Genomic DNA, 16724 nt, shown 5'->3' with positions numbered 1-16724 from the left:
TCCTCCATTTTAGCTTGAAACAGAGGGTGAAGAGGGGTGCCATACGGGCTCCTGGACACAGAGAGCTTTTTTGGGGACCCCCAAAAGTTTTTCTGAAACTATTTTTGGGGTCCCCCGTTTCTTGCAGGTAAGACTCTAGCCTCCATGACCTTCCCCGAGTTCAAAAGGGCAGATTAGAAGTTTCTCATCAAGGGAAGAACAGCCTTGAAACCACCTGAGGCAACCCCACCCTTAAACCATGCTATAAAACTCCCCATCAGGTCCTTCATGTCCTCATCTCGTTGGGACACAAAGATCTCAAGGGCAGGATCTCTCTGTGTTTCCTTTGCCTGGCAAAGCAATAAAGCTGTTTTTTTCTACTTCACCCCAAATTCTGTCTCTGAGATTTGATTTGGCTCTAGCGTACAGAGGCTGAGATTTTGGTGCCAAGCTCTCAATCGTTAGTGATTTGCACAGTCATCCTAGGACCACCATGAAGTTCTCCACATTTCATGTTTTTCTTTCTCTTTCACATTTCATTTTAGTTGCTGAACTAAAAGCCTGAATGGCATTTTCACCAATTTTCCTTTCAGAGCTAGAAATAACTATATCTCTCTTAATTCAATATGTTTACAATACAGTATTGGGTTTTTAGAAATAAATTAAAATGGAAAAAGACTTGCAAGTAATGCGAGATGTGTGACAATGCAGTACCAGTGTGTAGCTAGTCTTGATTTGCCCTGGATGGTCAAGGATAATCCCCCAAGCCATGAAGACAGCTGCTTCCACTGGTGGATGACTTTTGCTGTCCCACCAGACAAATCGCCTTGACAAATATCTTTGCCAGATACATTCTTGACATTGAAGCACACACCGTCCCCAGGAAGAGCTTCACTCAAAGCTTCGTGGTGCATTTCAACAGATCTGACTTCAGTTGATTGGAGCAAAGGTGACTAGCATGCTAGGGTTGAGAACACCAGTCACTTCCACTGAGCCTACAGGGACAATGCCAATATTCCCAATTCTGTAGCTGTCCTAGAGGGGCAGAGGCAAGGGCTTGTCACTTGGATGAGTTGGGAAGTAAGTAAGTGAAGTCGCTCAGTCGTGTCCGACTCTTTGCGACCGCGTGGACTGTAGCCTACCAGGCTCCTCTGTCCATGAGATTTTCCAGGCAGTAGTACTGGAGTGGATTGCCATTTCCTTCTCCAGGAGAGGATCTTCCCAACCCAGGGATCGAACCCCGGTCTCCCGCATTGTAAACAGACGCTTTACCATCTGAGCCACCAGGGAAGTCTTAATCCCAAGCCTCAAGTAGTGTGGTTCCGTTGGCACTGCCATCTTCACAGGAGACTTCACAGGCATGTTAGCGTTTTGTTCCAGCATGTTGTCACTATCCCAAAGGAAACGGGCATAACTGCTACTGTGTTGGTGTTGAGCCAGGTTTTCTTAATGTGGTTCTGACTCTTCCTTTATAATGTCCTTGTATCACCTCAGGCCATAGGGTAGCTCAGTGGATCCATTTTGTTAACATTAACAATTTGTTGCTTTATACCTAGTGTGGGAGCCAGAAAGGCAGACTCACAGGTCTGCCTGTTCTTGGAGATCCTGCTACAAATTCACCAACACCAGCAGCAGCAATCAGGACAGCACAGTCAGACAGAGATTGCCCCAAATCATGTTTTTGATAAAGTCTCTGTGTCTTGGGGCATCAGTGATGGTCACAAAATACTTCTTGGGTTTTAATTTCCATAGGAAGGTATCAATGGTAAGACCAAGCTCACCTTCAGTTTTTAGGTGAAAAAACTGACTTCAGTCTTATCTAAGACCCAGATTTCCTTCAAGGAGCCCTTTCCCTTCTCATTAGAATCCTCAAATTTTCTGATAGTTTCTTTTTTTTGGTCAGCCCTACTCATTTATAGATCAAATAGTAGACTTCTCCAAATCTATGTATTCAATGATGATCATGTTGTTATGAGTCTATTCTTTTCCCATTCTGGCTTAGGGTTAGTGGTGGTTTTCATGACATCTGTGTTCTGGCACCAAACCCACTGTGAAAAAGCTTTCTTCTCTCTTTTTATTTCTTTAATCCCTATTTTTCTCCTTTTGACTTTGCCTTGCCTTTGCTTCACATTGGTCTTTAGCCCTTAACTAAACATTTAACAGTTTCATGACCCTTAAACCACATCAAGAAAAGTCCAAAAGGCTCCTCAAAGGAGCAAGAAGAAATATCACATCTATAAATACTGCACACAACTGAATTTCAAGGTCTCCTTCAGTTATAACTTCAACCTCAAAAAGCAGCTGAAGAAGCCATCTAATAGTTTAAACATTTGTTAGAACCCTGGATGCAGTTTGGAGGTGTGATTCTGATCTGGAATTTCCCAGGTGACTCTTGTTCACACCCAAGCCCCGACTGAGACCCTTCCCCTGACAGCCAGCAAAGAACCAGAAATCACAATGAAATGCCATAGTTCACATGAAGCTGTTTCCACTGTAGGAAAAAAAGTGTGCTTCATGGGAAACTGCATTGTCTGTACCCGGCACACCCTTCCTGTTACCTGATTCTAGCCTTCACCGTCCTTGAGCTATTTTACAACTTGTATGTTATAGGTAACTGACAGACATGCAAATGCTTCCCGGTCTGGTAGAGATTCAATTGATTTCTCTCCACTCCCCCTGGAAAATAACCAGTTTTGTTCTATTTGCATTCTCATTTCAATATTCCTGATCTTGAAATGTGTCTCTTCAGATTCTCTTGAAGCTGTTACAACATCGGTCTTTGATTAATGAGTAGAACCAAATCTTTAATATGTACTCATTTTTGTATCTGTATGAGGGTCATGATTTTACCTCTCTTTGAAATTTATCTTTTAACACCACTCTTCTCAGTTTTTTTGCATGATTCTTTTCCTACCTCTGACGGTTCTTTCAATGTAAAAATCAGGTGATGGCGATTCAGCAATTGATGGGCATAAATAATTTTATAGGCAAAATGAGCCATAATATTTTGCAGTGGGGTCCCCCAGAAAATCTGGGATGTGTGCTTGCTGAGCACTCTTTCTTATAGAACCACACAGCTGGAAAGGGTCTTAGTACCATCTAGTCTCCCTCACGATAAGAATTAGGCCAACCAAAGCCCAGAAATAGGTTGATTTTTTTTTTTCCTCCAACATTGCACAGATTTTGAGTAGTAACAAAATTGATTTTGAACCCAAGTCTGGCTAATTCCAGGCTCCAAAGACTTTATTACTATAGTAAATCTTCTCTTCCTAAAGTGGGGCTGACAATATGAATCTAAAGCTTACTGTAAGACTTAAATGAATGTCAGAATCTAGAAAACCTAACACCAATGTCTCTGTCACTCACAGCAGGGCCTCTGTGCTTTCCCTCAATGAATGAAATGAAGTGACGAAAGAAATGGCACCACTTCTGCATTTGATTGGTCGACCAGTCGCCTTAATTCATAGGCACACTCTGCATGTCATTTATCCTCCCACTGTGCTGAAGCACATAATAAATGCTTGATAAAATTGTGTTGAATAGAACTGATTGGAGTAGAACTAGCAGAGATGCAAAGGACACGCAGGCTTTAACTAGAGAGCTGGAAGGAGCCAGCCTGTTGTACCCTAATCCTTCTGTGAACCATGCATTCTAAAAATAACCCAACTAGGTTGGTAGAGAATAATTTATACTCTAGAACAATTATTGTAACTAAATACCCTGACCCACTTTTTGCTGGAAACACACTGTACATTCTGATTTACATAGGAGTATTATCAGAAACCCTTTGGAGTGAGGGACAGCCTATTTTAGGAAATGAATAGCTGCACTTACATTGGTTGCTTCTTTCTTCCCAGGTTGGTTTTCAGTTCAGGCAGATGATGAGGGGCGGTGTTAGCAAAAGGTGCCCTATAGCATAGATGCCTGAAAGCTCTTTAAACTGTGTGCTGACAATATTTTTATATACTCTGTCTTTCCTTCATCATCTCCCCCACCTCCCCCAACCGTTTCCTTTGCTGCTTGAGCTGTTTGGCGGTGTCTGAACTGCGGCTGCTGAAGCCTTTTCTGGCAGGTTGCCCAGGGAGCAGCTCTCCTGTCGATTCCGCCTCTCTCCAGGAGTTGCCTGCCTTCAGTATAATGGGCAACATTGAAAGCCGCAAGGCGCTTGGTCGACAAGGTCAGAGTGCCTTTCATTCCTGCAATAATCAACCAGTGTAGCTCTTCCTCAGACCTGGGGAGAGAGAAGATAGAGGTCAAAAGAGCAATTACATTTCACATTGACTCCAGAAAAGGCTCGGATCACAAGACTGAAAAGCAAAACGGATTCTTGCTTCATTCTGATCCATTCTCTTTCTGGTCATCTTTGTTATTAATGCTGGCCTAAAACCATAACAAGTTTTCGCTTCATGATGTGCAAAACGCATTTTCTGCCTCCAGATGAGATCTTTCTTCTTAGACATTTAGCACTGTCAGCATATTGCAAAAGAATGCAAATGAGCTGCAGGATCTATAACCAGAGACAGTAAGCAAAGGCCATTAATTATGTTTTTAAAAAATGTTAACCCTAGCAGACTGTATAACAAGCAATTGTGCTAATTTCAATCTGTAATCAGTCTCTACATTAGCATAACTTTATTTATTTAGCATTAAGGCAACAATTTAGAGAATATAATTTAGTTGGAAATGTCAGTAATTTTGCAGTGGCAGATTGCTGTTACGAAGCCACCTCTATTTGACCTTACAGCTGCCAGGACTAATTACTTTAATTGCATTAATTGCACTGACCATTCTGGTATTTAGTGTAGTTGCTGCTACTCGTTAGCCATTGAGCAAATCAGCCTGGCTGAATTCTCAGGAAAATGGGCCAATGTTTTCCTCTAAATTTTTTCTTTCTTTTCTACATTTTGAGAACCTAGATAATTCACAGATTACTAGTGGTCTCACTGAGATCAAGGATTTTAAGGAAAGGCCTTGAAAGGAAAAAAAAAATCTGTACTTTTTAACTTTATTGCTCTTTGCTGAGTCGATTAAAATACAGTCACTTTACTAACAGGAAGCGTTTAAAAGATGGTTGTGGTGGTTAAAAATTCCCTCATTTTACATTTTAGAATGAACGCCTATTAAAAATGCTGTAGTCTTTGTTTCCATCTTATTAAACTGAAAACAGAGTTTTCCATGAGATTTGACTCAACACAGATTGAAACACACAGCTATGTCCTAATTGAGGATCTATCGTCTTACGAACCTAAAGAGAGATATTTTCTCCCGACAAGGGAAGTGCCACAGGACATTTGATCACTTGCTACCAGGAACACATCTATTACTTGAAATGAAGAACTCTTGGGATACCCAGTTTCTACACATGAAATTGTGGAATCTGAAAGTCAGAAAGACCAGATGTCATACAATGTATCTGCCTACTCACGGCAGGTATCAGCTCTTCCTGGTTTCTTCCGGATGATCATCTAATCTCTGGCTAAACACTTTAGGTTATTTTTTTCCCCCAAATAATGCAGTTGACTTTGCTCAACAACTTGGATTGCTATACCATTCTATTATATAATGATATATACCTACATGTCATTATCTAATATAAATAAGAACTATATAATATAAAATAAAGTGACAGACTTTATTTTCTTGGGCTCCAAAATCACTGGAGATGGCAACTGTGGCCATGAAATTAAAAGAGGCTTGCTCCCTGGAAGAAAATGACAAATCTAGACAGTATATTAAAAAGCAGAGACATTACTTTGCCAACAAAGGTCCATACAGTCAAAGCTATAGTTTTTCCAGTAGTCATCTATGGATGTGAGAGTTGGACCATGAAGAAGGCTGAACACTGAAGAGTTGATGCTTTTGAACTGTGGTTCTAGAGAAGACTCTTGAGAGTCCCTTGGACTGCAAAGAGATCAAACCCGTCAGTCCTAAAGGAAATCAGTCCTGAATATTCATTGGAAGCACTGATGCTGAAGCTCCAATACTTTGGCCACCTGATGAGAAGAGCTAACTCATTAGAAAAGACCCTGATACTGGGAAAGATTGAAGGCATGAGAGGGTCGTGACAGAGAATGAGATGGTTGGATGGCATCACTGACTCAATGGATGTGAGTTTGAACAAGCCCCAGGAGATGGTGAAGGACAGGGAAGCCTGGCATGCTGCAGTCCATGGGGTTGCAAAGAGTTGGACATGACTGAGCAACTCACAACAACAATACCTGTTTAGTGATACTAGTAGCCGATATGTATTGAGTGACTGCTATGTTCTAGGCACTGTTTTAGACCCTTGACATGGGTTTATTCATTTAATCCTCTCAACAGTCCTATGCAATATATGTTATTGTTGCTGTTATCCATGGCAGATCCAGGACTCAAATCCAGATATTTATGTCTGGAGCCTCTAAGTTTGACCTTGATGCTAGATTAATTCAGAAATGGAGTAAATTCTTCCTCTGAGGCCACACAGAATTGATAAAACAGCTTTCCTCCTAAGTTGGTGACTCCTGGCTTGCTGCCTCTGGTTCCTCATATGACAGAGCTTCAGTTTGGCAATATTCCTCTTCAAAGTGAGATAGCCCAATCTAAATGAAGTCTTAACACTCCCAGTGCATGCAATACTTCTTCAGGCTAAGATATACTGTCTGCAAGCTTTCAGCCCATATGTCATGTCCTTGGGGAAGCTTTCCTTGATCCCTTGTCTGCCTTAGGAAGCCTTATTATGAGGCTCTGGTGGGACCATGAAGCTTTCTTTCTTAGAATTAACACTCTTCAATTTAATAATTAATAGCCCCAAACTGACACAATATTGTAAATCAACTATACTTGTAAATCAACTATAAAATACATTAAAATATTAAAAAAATAATCCATAACTTTGCCTTTAATAATGCAAGGAGGAGTGGTACTGTCCATTTTCAATATTTTACTATTAACTGTTCAGTTCAGTTTGGTCACTCAGTCGTGTCCGACTCGTTGTGACCCCATGAATCACAGCACGCCAGGCCTCCCTGTCCATCACCAACTCCCGGAGTTCACTCAAACTCACGTCCATCGAGTCAGTGATGCCATCCAGCCATCTCATCCTCTGTCATCTCCTTCTCCTCCTGCCCCCAATCCCTCCCAGCATCAGGGTCTTTTCCAGTGAGTCAACTCTTCACATGAGGTGGCCAAAGTACTGGAGTTTCAGCTTTAGCATCATTCCTTCCAAAGAAATCCCAGGGCTGATCTCCTTCAGAATGGACTGGTTGCATCTCCTTGCAGGCCAAGGGACTCTCAAGAGTCTTCTCCAACACCACAGTTCAAAAGCATCAATTCTTCGGGGCTCAGCTTTCTTCACAGTCCAACTCTCACGTCCATACAAGACCACTGGAAAAACCATAGCCTTGACTAGACGGACCTTTGTTAGCAAAGTAATGTCTCTGCTTTTGAAAATGCTATCTAGGTTGGTCATAACTTTCCTTCCAAGGAGTAAGCATCTTTTAATTCCATGGCTGCAATCAACATCTGCAGTGATTTTAGAGCCCCCCAAAATAAAGTCAGCCACTGTTTCCACTGTTTACCCATCTATTTCCCATGAAGTGATGGGACTGGATGCCATGATCTTCGTTTTCTGAATGTTGAACTTTAAGCCAACTTTTTCACTCTCCACTTTCACTTTCATCAAGAGGCTTTTTAGTTCCTCTTCACTTTCTGCCATAAGGGTGATATCATCTGCATATCTGAGGTTATTGATATTTCTCACGGCAATCTTGATTCCAGCTTGTGCTTCTTCCAGCCCAGCATTTCTCATGATGTACTCTGCATATAAGTTAAGTAAGCAGGGTGACAATATACAGCCTTGGCGTACTCCTTTTCCTATTTGGAACCAGTCTGTTGTTCCATGTCCAGTTCTAACTGTTGCTTCCTGACCTGCATATAGGTTTCTCAAGAGGCAGGTCAGGTGGTCTGGTATTCCCATCTCTTTCAGAATTTTCCACAGTTTATTGTGATCCACACAGTCAAAGGCTTTGGCATAGTCAATAAAGCAATTAACTGTTCAATCCCACACAAAAGCACAAAGAAATTCACAAAAACCCCTGATTCAGTTAGGTTTGAGCTGTATAAGCCAATTACATGGTTTCCATGGAGTGAAATACATGAATGACTTCAATACTTTTTTTTTTTTCAATTCCTCTCCAGCTACGCAACAGATGCAGAGCCCTCATTCTGGGTTTTCTGATAGGTAATAAACAAAGGTCCGTCTAGTCAAGGCTATGGTTTTTCCAGTGGTCATGTATGGATGTGAGAGTTGGACTGTGAAGAAAGCTGAGCGCTGAAGAATTGATGCTTTTGAACTGTGGTGTTGGAGAAGACTCTTGAGAGTCCCTTGGACTGCAAGGAGATCCAACCAGTCCATTTTGAAGGAGATCAGCCCTGGCATTTCTTTGGAAGGAAGGATGCTAAAGCTGAAATTCCAGTACTTTGGCCACCTCATGCGAAGAGTTGACTCATTGGAAAAGACCCTGATGCTGGGAGGGATTGGGGGCAGGAGGAGAAGGGGACGACAGAGGATGATATGGCTGGATGGCATCACTGACTCGATGGATGTGAGTTTGAGTGAACTCCGGGAGTTGGTGATGGACAGGGAGGCCTGGCGTGCTGTGATTCATGGGGTCACAAAGAGTTGGACACGACTGAGCAACTGAACTGAACTGAATAAACCCTTTGGACTTTATCCTTTCTTCCACGTCCACTTCATATCCAGCTATTTCAGTGTATGATTCTGGAAAATCTTCCTTCTCCCTGTATTAAACATACCCCAACTTTCTGCGTCTAGGACTAGGTTCTTGGGCTTGCTCTCCACCCACATTCTCCACTCTCCTCGTTCTGTTTTCTGTTTTCACAGAAGATCTGTGAAATCCCAAGCAGCTAATCCACATCTTTTCTAGAGCATCTGCAGTGGGTTATTCCCTCACTAGAACTCCTTTCTCTGACCCTCTGCACGGCCTCCCTTCAGTTCATCATCTCTGGGAGGGACTGTTGAAGCAGTGGCCCACTTCTGGCTGACCTCATCTCTGGGATCCTTCACATGGCTGCATTTCCTGTGGAAAATCATTCAGGGGCTCTCTGCTTGGCATTTAACACGTTTTGTTTTCAGTCCTCAGACACATCTGCCAGGCATCTTTACATTTTCAGTCTGAAGGTCATTCTTCTGGTAGAGAAGACAGAGCAAAATAGGAGCTGAGTAATTCTATTTTCTTTTTGTCTTGTTAACATTACATCATAATCTCTTAGAAATGTGACTAACAGTTCCATGTTCTTATTTGCTCCTTACACATTGCGGAAAGTGATTTTTTGTTATCTTTTTTTCCCCTAGTGAAATTGACCTTATTTTTTACTTTATTCTTTATGACACTTTTCCTCTAGGTTTGTGATACTGCATTGCTTTTGTTCCTGGCTACAAGTTCTTTGATCTTTCAAACATGCTTTTAAAAATCTGAGCTCTGTGCCACCATAATTGATTTCTATAGTTTTTCTTCCATATTCGACTCATTTTTTTATTATAGTTAGATTATAGTTATAACTTTATTTTCTCCTCCTTCTGGACCTATCTACACCCTTTTAGAAAACCCTCTGGCCATGAGACCAAGCAAATATGCTCTTTGAACTTTTTGAAATTTGCTTTTCCATAGTCTTGAATGCCTGTCAGACATGATGAACATTCCTGGCTTTTGCTCATTTGAATTCTGAGAAGCTCTCATTTTCTCCAAAGGTTTGCAACACTTCATTCTAAATCTGCCGTATCTTGAAGATCAGAACCAAGTTTAGAGGAACTGTGCATCCTTCCGATCCAAGCTGACAATCTACATCTCTTTGACCCCCTGAGTCAAAGACCTCTGTTCCCAGAAGCAGAGAAACTACCCAAATCCCACCCTGCCTGATGATGGGGAGTGATCCTAGCAAGCTTTGGCTCCTGTGCACAGGCTCTGGGAAAGAATGACAGAGAAGCAGGAGTGGTAGCAGCCTCCTTCACAGGAGGGGAAGTCACCAGGTCAGTCCCTCATCTGAAGCCATTGAACTCTATCATCCTTTATCAGAGGTGTGCCTCTGCAGGTACGCAGTGTAGATGGTAAAGCAGAAGTGGTGAGGGATCTCACGTGGGGGAAATGGAAAATGGAGTAGAGTGGGGGAGGTGGGGAGTAGCAGCCACTGAAACTCCACTGTGCACCCCTGTGCTAGGCACTTACAGACACCTGTCATTTATTCCTCCCAGTACATTTATACACGTGGAAAATGAAACGCATTAAAAAAAAGTTGACTGTCTTCTCTAAGTCATAGGGCAGGGAATGCAGAAGCCAAGAATTAAACCTAGATCTGAGGATGAGAGGATAATACAACAAAACTAAAAACAGAAAATTAACAATTTATTGCCTATATATATTAAAAAGTAATATCTTTATAAAGGAGATATATGTACAAATCAATGTCTACTATAGTACACTTCAAGAAAAATATCTGCTTTGTTGCACATCAGTAATAATTTTGATGGAAATAACTTGAATTTTTATTATATCTACTTTCTTGAAAAAGGTAACCTTTATTTCAATATTTTTCCTAGGCAGAGGTTTCTTTTTTGCTTGTTGTTTGTTTTCGTTTTAAAGTCTACTGGTGAAATTTCTTGTCAAAATAAAAGGAAAATAAAATCACACCACAGTGGTAGTCTCATAATTTGTAGTCCTTAAAGGAACATCAGCTACATATATAAATGTTCTTTGAAAAGCCTCTTTTAGATGTTAACGGAAGTATTGATTTTCACCTCTCTTTTATAACATCTATTTACCATGCTACCTCATCTCCATTCTGTGCTCTGCTCTCTCAAGTGTCAGTGTCAGAGACAAGGGCTAAAACCAAGGTGACTAAGCAGGTGTCAAGCCAGTTGCAGAAACAGAGAGAAGACTTAACGAATGGCACAGGTCTTCTAAGTCAATGGACCCTGTCTCCCCTAATTTCATTATCAATTCACCACAAGAACCTGACGGAGTCAGTATGTTAAGTCAAATGCAAAAGCTCAAGAATGAAAGGGGGGAAAAATCCAATCTCAGAGTCAGGTAGAAACATCATATTTCAGAGAAAAATCTTTAGTATTGATTTATAGCTACAGCCTCTACTCTAATGGTTTCCTCTTTAAATTAAGACTATGAATGATTTCCCATCCTGAAATTAATAATCCAAAAGCTGCACAAATTCAAAAAAGGCACTGATTGTCATACTTCAACCAGGAAGTACCAATAAGCAGATGCCCAGCCTGTTCCCATCAGCGACTGTGGTTGCTGACACGCTGTGGCATCTTGAGAGTCATATGCCTACTTGGGTTGCCAAGAGGCCATAAATTTGAGATGGAACATCCTCTTTGTTGAGGCTTCCGTACATGCAATCCAACTGCTCTCTGATAAACACATTTGTCTGGGAGAGAAGTTCCTGCCTAAGTAGTTTAGAGACTTGTACTCACGGAAGAGGTGACACAGACCCCACGTGGAGACAAGTCAAGCAGTCTCAGGCCTGTGCAAGGCATCGAAAGTTCCAGAGGAAACCCTGTCTCCTAGGTTAGCCGCAGTGACTTGAAACAGAATTGAAACCAGAAAAAAAGGAAACAGTTGTTTGTGGGGAACAGGAAATGTATATTAAGAGGAAAAAATGACATAGAGTCATTTTTGGTACTGAGTATTTTAATTTACCCTGTACTATTGCATGCACTTTTGTAAACGATGTTAAATTATTTTTAAAAGAATGTGGGAGTATGAATAAATAAGTGAAGTCTCTTTAGAACATTTTAAGATTCAGAAACCTTCTCATTTGTTCCCTAAAAAAAAAAAGAGCAGCTTATATTCCTAGTAAATTACCTGTGTTTTTAGTAAATGGATTGTATCAAACTATCAGAATTTTTTGCAGCTACTTTGGAATTTGTTTTTGGGTGTATGTCTACCAGTTTCATTGTGCATACATTAAAGAAATTTAAATTTTAAAATGCATGCTCCTGCAGCCTTCTGTATATTATCTGTTATGGCATCTTTCTGTTTGAATTGCAATGAGTCACTCATGTTGTCTTGCCCATCAGACTATTCCTGGTGGGATCACAAAGCCCCCAGCACCTGCAACATCGTCCCTCCAATAGAGAAGACATACAGTAGATACTATCTGGGGTTTAATATTAAATAACACAATGTAATCAATTTGCAGAATAGTTACAAGAATTAAATGAGGTAACATAAAAATCTAGTATGTTTTTAAATCACCATAGGAACTCAACAGTTAATTCTCTACCCCCTTCTTGGGACTAAAGAAAAAATATTCTTTAATTTTTAAACCAGTGTAGAATACTAAATACTAATTTTCACTTAATAAGACATATGTGCTCTTTAGAACTTGTTTAGCTCATAAAAATAACCATATTTTGCATATTTAGAAATTTAAGGCCCATGTGGATGGATGGGAACAGAAAATGCTGGGAAACAAAGTTTGGCTTCCTTCCTAATGGTGCTTCATGAGGAAAATGGCCTTAGCAAACTGATGGTCTCCGTTTTCGTACAATCTCTTATCAGTTCCTGGAACTAATTTGGATCTTTTGTCCATCTTGGATGAACCCTTAGGCCCCAAGTGCAGATTAAGTCTAGGTCACTCTAAAGGAATTGCAGGAAATTTGGAGCCAGTAGTTCAGATCAATATTTCCTCAGACTGAGTCACCCATTGTTCTGCACAAATCCTGTGGGTGAGACATCTTCTGGACTCTCCTACCCCAGAATTACCTGGCATTTGCATCTTGCAAACAGACAAGCTCTTTGCTCGAAAGTGGGCTGCTGAGGAATAGCTTCATGGGTGTTAAACGGAGAGGAAAGCTTTGTGGAAGAAAGCACAGTATAGATAGAGGGAGGGATGGGCCCTGTCCACTGAAAAGGTTTTTAGCCAGTTGTTAAGGACAAGCTATGACTTTGGCCTTCTAGGAAGAACACTTTCCCATATGTAGTATAAATCAAGATTTGCCAGACAATTTATGCTGGTTAAAAAATATCCTGTATGAAACAAAGGTGAAAGAGAGTAATTCCTATGTCCACAAGTGGTCTGGTTTATTCTTGTGAAAATGACCATTAGGCTACACTGAACTGCCTCTGCGGTTGATTTCCATCAGACCATTTACTGTCATTCACTCGCTAAGTTGTGTTTAACCCTTTGTGACCCCATGGACTGCAGCACTTCAGGCTCCTTTGTCTTCCACTATTTCCTAGAGTTTGCTTAAATTCAGGTCCATTGTGTCAGCGATGCTATCTAACCATGTCTTCCTCTGTGGCCCCCTTCTCCTTTTGCCTTCGGTCTTTCCCAGCATCAGGGTCTTTTTCTGATGAGGAAAAGAGTCAGCTCTTCACATCAGCTGGCCAAAGTATTGGAGCTTCAGCTTCATTATCAGTCCTTCCAGTGAATATTTAGGGTTGGTTTCCTTTAGGATTGACCAGTTTGATACCCTTGCAGTCTAAGGGACTCTCAAGAGTGTTCCCCAACACCACAATTTGAAAGCATCAATTCTTTGGTGCTCAGTCTTCTTTATGATCCAATTCTCACATCTGGGCTTCCCTGGTGGCTCAGACGGTAAAGCATCTTCCTGCAATGCGGGAGACCAGGTTCAATCCCTGGGTTGGGAAGATCCCTTGGAGAAGGAAATGGCAACCCACTCCAGTACTCTTGCCTGGAAAACTGCATGGACTGAGGAGTCTAGTAGGCTACAGTCCATGGGGTCACAAAGAGTCGGACATGACTGAGTGACTTCACTTCACTTTTCTCACATCTGTACATAACTACAGGAAAAACCATAGCTTTGGTTATATGGACTTTTGTTGGCAAAGTGATGTCTCTGCTTTTTTAATACACCATCTAGGTTTATCATAGCTTCCCTTCCAAGGAGCAAGCGACTTTTAATTGTATGGCTGCAGTCACTGTCCGCAGTGATTTTGGAGCCCAAGAAAATAAAATCTGTTACTGCTTCCACTTTTTCCCTTTCAATTTGCCATGAAGTGATGGGACCGGATGCCATAATCTTATTTTTTTCAATGTTGAATTTTAAGCAAGCTTTTTCCACTCTCCTTTTTTACCCTTGTCAAGAGGCTCTTTAGTTCCTCTTCACTTTCTGCCATCAGACCATAACTAACTACAAAAGAGTGAATAAAGGATATCCCTCTCTGGAAAAAAAAAATATCTATCATTTCAATGATTTCTAAACACATCTTTCTCCATCAACATTTTAATCTCTTTAAATTGCTAGTGAGAAGGTCTTTAGCACATCCAGTTAGTGATTCTTACTTCTTGGATTGTAATTCAAAGAGTAGTAGTGCCTCTGATCACTCAGAAGAGACTTTGGCAAGAACACCTACAATATGATTTAAAAATAAACAGCATCTTTTTACCGTGGTCTCTGTCTGATATTGAGACACATCTGTCAGTGGACTGACTGATGAGAACAGCATGAAGCTGACTTCTAAAGGGAACTGAGCAATTTTCTGTTGAATTCTCCTTTTCTGTGTCAACAAAACTCTCTGGTCATCTACAGTTCTTCATTTCAAGAAATGGGACACATTTGAGACTTTGTGGTTTTTGGAGAAACCAGAAAAGAAATGAGTCCGAGAATGTGAGTCAGGCACCAGCACTGATCCCCTCGTGGGCCTTAGGGTTTTCATTAATGAGACAATGACTCCACAGGACAATGCTCCACTGTGACTCTGAATAAAAGGTTCTAAACAGTTTTGGCTTCTGCAGTAGCCAATCTAAAGCCTGATACTGGATCATATTGAAATGAAAATTTCTCAGCCCCACTCTGCACCTCAGAAACATCAGGGGCCATATAAAAGAAAAAGAGAAAGAAGGGAAAGGAAGAGAATAGTATACATGTGACAAAAAAATGCAAACCAGGCAAAAAAGTGCACAGTGAAATAATGTTCTCTCCCAACTCAGTCTTCAGTGTTCCAAGCTCCAATTCTCTTTCATCTGGGATTCAAAAATATACAGATATCCAGTCCTGAATCAGTATCTCAGGCAGGTATATGTTTAACACACTGCCCAGATGATCTTGTTGCTCAGTCAGGGTAAGAAACACTGACCTTGACAGAGTGGTAACACTTTGAGGATCTCCTGCTGCAGTGGTACATGATATGATGCGTGGGCTTAGAAATCAATTGAGAGCAGAGGACACCAGAATCTTGCATGTACTTGTTAGGGAGAGGAGGTTTTGCACTATTTGTTTAGGAGGCAGTATAGTATAGTTCAAACAAAACAACACAACCATAAAGTAAACCTTCTGCCTGGGACTTAAGGAAAAAATCCAGGACTTCCCTGGTGGTACAGTGGATAAGAATCCACCTGCCAGTGCAGGGGACATGGGTTCAATCCCTGGTCCAGGAAGATTCCACGTACCGCGGGGCAACTAAGCCTGTGTGCCACAACTACTGAGCCCACATGTTCGGACTACTGAAGTCCATGCACCTAGAGCCGTGCTTTGTGACAACAGAAGGCACTGCAATGAAGAACAGCCCCTACTTGCTGCAACTAGGCAAAGCCCTCTCAAAGCAGTGAAGACCCAGCACAACCAAAAATAAATACGTTTTTTTTTAAAGTCCAGATCTGACTTTGCCAGTAACTCCCTGTGTGACTGGCTCTTAGAAATTTGTACATTTCACCCTTCTAATTATTTATAGGTTGGTGGCCTAGCCTGGACTTTCTTCTTGATCAATTTTAGTTTTTGTTCACGTATCTAAGCCCTCAACAAAAGCCAACTCCCACGGAGCACAGGGCAAAGCCCGGCTGGTCCTTCCCTCTTCAGGAATGAGTATGTGACCCACATCCAGTTAATCTAAAGTGAAGACAGACTGATGAGAGGTTTCTGAACTGTAAGAAGCCTTTTAATAGGTAGGAGCAAGCCTGACTCCACGCTGGATCTGTTTGTTTTGCTTTAACCTGCGCTCTGTGATCTGTGCTCAGTCATGCTGGCTCTGCACCTTTCCTAAAAGAATGTCTATAGCCTGAAATATACAGGACAGCCCGTTCTTAAGGCTCCGACCTTTAAGAATCCATTCATTCAGAGGCAAAAAGTTGCAGAGCAGAGAATAACGTTTGTTTTGTTGGAAGTTTACAGGAAGATTGTGACCTATGTGATTAACTGCAAGAACAAAGGATTCCAACATCAAGAAGTTTGCAAGAGAAGATGCCCCTCTCTCATCTTGTTTTTCAATATGCTTTGCTGAAACTCTTTGGGGGAGTTCAGGGTTTGGGGAGCACAAGCTACTGAGCCACTATCCCCTTGTATGACCCTGCAATAAACCTTTCTCTGCTCCAAATTCCTGTTTGTTTGGCCTTACTGTGCATCAGGCACAAGGACTTGCATTGGATAATAGCCTCTTCCTTTTCCCCTAACTGTGAACATATTTCTGATGGCTACTATGACCATTCTGTGGAGTGAGCCCTGGTGATGAAATGATACTTAGTCAGCAGAGTAGAAAGGCTAGAAAACATAGATCCAGGTCAATACATTGAACCACAGAATCCAACAATGCTAAAGCCAGACTATCCTCTATCCAGACTTCCTGATATATGAGCCAATAGTTTAAGCAATTTTGACCTGTTTTCTGTTACCTGAAAATTTCCTAAGTAATCCATCTTCTTTCAGTATAAATCTGTCATTCAAGGCCTTGATTGCTGCTGCTGCTAAGTTGCTTCAGTCGTGTCCGACT

At 41.3% G+C, this 16724-nt stretch overlaps 1 long non-coding RNA gene across 1 annotated transcript in view; it reads right to left on the bottom strand.

The window, feature by feature from the left end:
- Positions 1 to 16724, bottom strand: part of LOC101904702 (uncharacterized) — a 530136-nt gene that overhangs the window by 8716 nt on the left and 504696 nt on the right. Inside the window, exon 4 of the long non-coding RNA XR_009495220.1 lies at positions 3814 to 4210. This is a non-coding gene — a long non-coding RNA (uncharacterized lncRNA). The remainder of the gene's footprint in view (positions 1 to 3813; positions 4211 to 16724) is intronic.

This window comes from Bos taurus, chromosome 7 (assembly GCF_002263795.3).
Source record: "Bos taurus isolate L1 Dominette 01449 registration number 42190680 breed Hereford chromosome 7, ARS-UCD2.0, whole genome shotgun sequence".
NCBI classification, from domain to species: domain Eukaryota; kingdom Metazoa; phylum Chordata; class Mammalia; order Artiodactyla; family Bovidae; genus Bos; species Bos taurus.
This window is presented reverse-complemented; position numbering and strand designations above follow the sequence as displayed.